Source organism: Nicotiana tabacum, chromosome 18, assembly GCF_000715075.1.
Source record: "Nicotiana tabacum cultivar K326 chromosome 18, ASM71507v2, whole genome shotgun sequence".
NCBI lineage: Eukaryota > Viridiplantae > Streptophyta > Magnoliopsida > Solanales > Solanaceae > Nicotiana > Nicotiana tabacum.
The window spans coordinates 71,390,264-71,395,755 of record NC_134097.1 but is presented as its reverse complement, the minus strand read 5'-3'; the positions used below and the strand labels follow the sequence as shown (position 1 = coordinate 71,395,755).

At 37.0% G+C, this 5,492-nt stretch overlaps 1 pseudogene; it reads right to left on the bottom strand.

The window, feature by feature from the left end:
• Positions 1-2,367: 2,367 nt before the first annotated feature.
• On the bottom strand, positions 2,368-5,217 carry LOC107832198 (transcription factor JUNGBRUNNEN 1-like; annotated as a pseudogene).
• Positions 5,218-5,492: the final 275 nt, after the last annotated feature.

The window sequence follows — 5,492 nt, the reverse complement described above, 5'->3', positions numbered from 1 at the left end:
GCTGTATTTTAGGCCATCTATCAAGTAGACATTCTCAATAGAGTGAGAATCAGTCTTACCTACCTTTCCAACCCCAATGATCTTACCATTTTCAAAGGAGACATTACCTCCTTTTTTTTGAAGTCCTCAAGTGAAAAGAATTGGTTCTTGCTTCCTATCATATGCTTTGAGCAGCCACTATCCATGTACCATATTTGGCTGCTCCCCTTCACTTGGATTGGTAAAAGAAAATCAGGGGTTAGTCTTAGGAAACCAAACTAGCTTGCGTCCCTTTCTATAGGCAAAAAGGTGAATCAGATTCTTTTTAGCCCAACCTGACAGCCTATTTTTCCCTTGAACAAATTCTTTATTCTTTTGACTCACCTTTTCTTTTGCAATACATTCACTTTTATAGTGACCAGTTTACCACAGTGTGTGCAAATTTTATTCTCAGGAAGTGTGAGGTACTTGCTTTTGGGATCCCACTTAGGTGCAGGGGTCCCGTAGCCAAGTCCTCTCTTGTTGGTACTATGGTGTTCGTGTAGCCATGAAAGTTCATCGGAGGACCTATTCCATTTACAGGTTCTGTCTAGCTCGTGCTTAACCTTACTTAGATCCTCCTTAAGGACTATAATCTGCTCATCTTTTTTGTATAACTCGTCTTTTATTTTTCCTAGGTTTTCTTCTAACGTGAGTTGTGTGTTATCAACTTTCTTTTTACCTGTTCTTAATTTCAGTTTTAGATTTTCAGATCTTAACTCTAGGACAGTGGTGTCAAGTTCATGAACCTGGTTCTTTAACTCAGCATTTTTACTATCACTTTCACTAGCCCTAAGTTCCATATTTTTGCATTTAGCTTTCATAATCACACACTCCTTATACAGTTGTTCCTTTTTGTTGTTTAGATCTTTAGATTCATCAATGAAATCTAGGAGTAACACAGGTAGCCTTTCTTTAGACAAAAATTTAATCTTGTCTTTGAGATGAATTATACTTACCTCGCATTCCTTATCGTATTCTCCAATTGCCATAAGTGCTTGTTCATCTCCATATTCATCCTCTGAGTCCTCATCTAAGCTTTCTCCCCAGGTAGCAACCATAACCTTTGTTGATCCTTTGTTCTTCTTGGGTTAAACCTGTTCATTCTTCATGTTCCTTCGTTAAGCTTTTTCCTTCTTCCATTCAATTTCCTATTGAGGGCAGTTTTTGATATGGTGATCAGTCTTCCCACACTCGTAACACCCCTCATTGGTTTGTTTTTCAGGAACCCTTGCTTTGCTGTAGATTCCACTTCTTGAAGGACCCTTTCCTCTCATTAGGTACTTCTTGAAGTCCTTTGTGATCATGGTCATTTCATCCTCCTCTAGATCAGCACCTTCAGTGATTCTGAGTGTTTGGCTCCTTTCCTTCTTGGGTGCATTCATCTTCATGGTTTGCCTTCTAAGTTCATAGGTAGTGAGATTTCCAATTAGCTCATCCAACTTAAGAGTGGCAATGTTTTTTGATTCCTGAATAGTAGTGATTTTGCTTTCCCAAGAGACTGGCAGAAGCCTTGTCAAAATCTTCTCAACTTTGTCTTCTTCAAGAATAACCCTTCCAAAAGAGTTAAGTTCATTTGTCAGTGTGGTGAACCTTGTATACATCTCCTGGTTGGTTTCCCCTTCCTTCATGGTGAAATTCTCATATTGAGAATATATCAGTGTTCCTCTGGACCTCTTCACCTGAGGTGCTCCTTCATGAGCTACTTGTAAAGTGTCCCAGATTTCCTTAGCAGCGCAACTTTGAATTCTCTTGTACTCATTTGGACCAAGTCCACTCACGAGCCATTTCTTGGCCTTAGCATTCTTTTCCCATTTCCTCAAGTCCTCAGCATTGCAGTCAGCTCTTGTTTTTGGCACATCTACTCCTTCAGCATTCTTCTTCATGGTAGTCAATGGACCATCAGTGATAATGTCCCATAGCTGATAGTCTTCTCCGATGATGTGATCTCTTGTCCTGTTTTTCCACCAATAGTAGTACTGGCCATTAAAGAGTGGAGGCTTAGCAATGGATTGTCCTTCCCAGTTTTTAGGTGGTGCACTCATCTTGATCTGTTCCTAAGGTGTTAGCCTCTTCAAGGATAACCTGCTCTAATAACAATTGTTGTTTTATAATTCAATACCACACAAGAGGGAGGGAGGTTGATTTGTGTGGTGTTCAATTTTTTGCTTAAACTGATTATGGAAGGACCTGGTTCTTCTATATGTTCCTTATACTACTATTGCAGAATAATAAATGCAGAAACTAAAGAACACAAGGAATTTTACGTGGAAAACACCTGGCTCAAAAGGTAAAAAAACCACGACCTACTTCCCATTAGGATTTTCCCAAACTCTTCACTAAATCACTGAGACAAAAACTGCATTTACAAAATACTTTTGTAAACCTAGGATTAACTCTACTCTCGTTGTAGCAACCAACCTCTAACTGTTGCGGCAACTTCAAGTTAACTCTAACTTGAATACTCAAAGTACCTATTACATTTGCTTCTTGATAAAGCTGAAATGTACAATATGAAAACACCTACTACAATTGAACTAGAATAAAAGATAGACACTTGGAACTGGTTCTTCTATCTGGTTCATGTAGCTTCAGGTTTGCACACTTGAATCACACACGAACTGCTTGCAAAATTGCTTTGCTATTTTGCTCTCAATTCATGTTTAACTTCTGCGTTTGTGCAACACTTATAATGTGAGAACATCCTGCAATTTATAGAGTTAGTAGATGAAGAAATAACTAGAGTTCTAATGCTACTCTTCCTTGGTGGAAGAGTTCTAATTGGTTTCAACTTCTAACTCCTTCCCTATCTTGGATAATGTTCTTTTTGATTAAGGAGTCCTTCTCCTTATCAATTATGCAACATTTTCGATCGGGAGATATTAATTACACCAAGTTAAGCTTATCTCCTTCACGTGCATCCCACATGCTCGAATATGCCCGTTTTTGTGCACCTAAGGGATGGACCTGGTTCATGCCTGATCTTCCTGTGTCAATCTTCAAAACTAACTTTCACTTGGGCCAACATTAGTGATAAAGTTGTGTAAAGAATATGTGGTGGCAACCTTAATTAATGGATGGAGGGAGGACTAATTCATAAAAAAATAAGACTTAATCAGATATGTCCATCAAGTAACCAGTTCAACGTCGGATAAGACATGCTCTGTAATTAAAAATTAATTATGGGCTTATATAACTCTATTAGGCCCACACAAGTATAAGGAAAATTCTAACAATATACGCATAAGATAAAGAAATTTTGCTGATGTTTTCTGTTATTTCAGTAAATATGTATGTTACTTTACAAAGTCAAAGAACGGATCAACGGCAAGATCTAGAAAAGATCTAAGTTCATCCCAATCTCCATGCTTTAACAACTCATTCATGTCCGGAGCTAATGTGTGGGACACTGAAGGTGCTTGACGCACTGAACTTAATTGACCCATAAGCAGCTGGCTATTATTTGATATGTCATGAACATGACCGCTAAAGGGTCTGGTCTCAGCGATATTATTGTGCGGTCTCATAACTGGAGCACCAAAGCTAATTATATAATCTGAAGAATCGGCGCTGCATGTTTTTGAACTTGTATCAATTTGGTGTCGCTTTGCTGCTGCTACAGATCTCCATTCCGGCAGGCACTTCCTATATGACCCATTTCGCTTAAAGATTCTGCAGAGCGTCCAAACTTCCTGCAATCGCCATGAAACCAAAATTTTCATCCGAACATCTTTCGGGACATATTATAATTAAATAATTAAAGGGTATTTTTCTTATAATTTTTAAATATTTAGACGAGAAGATCACACAATTCAACATGGTATCAGAACATACAAAGATCTTGAAAAAACAAATTACCATATATATGTTGGGTCCATGATAATTTATCATATGAAATATGTAAGGTGGCGTGTTGAGACTTTATATTATTAATTACCTAATTTAGAAGTATGTTTTCTTCTAAAAGTTTATGTTTTGAGATATGATGACGACACACTTCACAAAGATAACTAGTACATAGGAAATCGCAAATGGACACAAATTAGTTGCATCATCTCCACAAAATTTCTTGGCGGTATTTGAACAATCATTAGGTTTTTAGACCCAATTAGAATCCCATTATATATACCACGAGAGTCTGCTCTTGGTAATGTCTAGTGACCAAAACTAAAAGGAAGAGCAATCACTAGTGTATATAGATTTACTTACAGCTTCTTGAGCAATGCTTTTAGCTTCAATATGTTTTGTGGATTTATCATTTTCGGCAGGAAGTCGAAACTCGTGCATCATCCAATCAGTTTTGGTGCCTTTTCCTGCACTCCCACGGTAGTAAACCAATGACTTCTTCAGCCCAATACATTCATGACGACGGCCTTCTCCAACAGTAGAATAAATAGGTCTGTCAATACCAGTAGCCTTCCAGAATCCAGAACCTGTCACCCTGTTTGGTCTAATACTATTTCTATACTTTCTGCCCCTTTTACAAAAGAAGTACTATTCCTTGTCTCCCATGTTGCTAGACTCTGCACGTCCACCAAATTCAAAACACATCAGAATCTCTAACTTCTTTTGTTTTAACTTTTTCCTATTAATTTTATATCTTATGGGTTTCCAAATAATATTAATATTGAACTTCTGTAGGAATAACAGAGGTTTAGGAGTACTATATATGTATATATATATATATATATATATATAATCTTGAACTTCTATATGGAAACATAAAAAGGACAACTAGATCTGAAGCACATGCAGTTTGGCTAGCAATTAAGCTAACATATTTCATAAGAAAAAGGAGTCATGGCTAAAGTGTAAGAATATCATAGTAATACTTAGTAGAGAGATTTAATTAGATACATACTAGGAAGATCCCAAGGGTCATATTTGTAGATGTCAATCTGTTTGATGAGTTCAATGGTGATGGGCCTTTTCTCAACTTTCCTCCGAAGATAAAACCCTACAAGTTCTTCATCTGTTGGATGGAATCTGAACCCTGGAAGTATAACGTCCTCCTCTTCTTCTGTGTAATTACTAATTCTAACTATGCTACTCAAGTTTTCCACTTCCATAGTTTATTTTCTTTTCAAAATGATCTTTTTCTTCTTCTTTATAATCGTCTTCTTGGGGATGAGTAAGCTTACAGAGAAACATTAATATAGGGGCCGGTTACTCAATGGTATTTATATAGTAAAAATGTGACACTAATCAGGAGGTTCGACTAGACTTATAGGTATGGTGGTAATCGAAGTCAAGTCATTCGTATTGACTTTATTGTTTGAGAGACCAAATAATATCACTAAAATGGAATAAGTCTTTAGTCTATTATTTGCGCTTGTGATCATTATTATCATCACCATTTACGACTTAGTAGGCTTGAATAAATTCATTCATTCTTTCTGGTCCCAGTAAATTTAAACCCCCCAATTATATTGTCTTTAGTTCAGTGTTTTGCTGACTGCCACGTGACGTTGAAT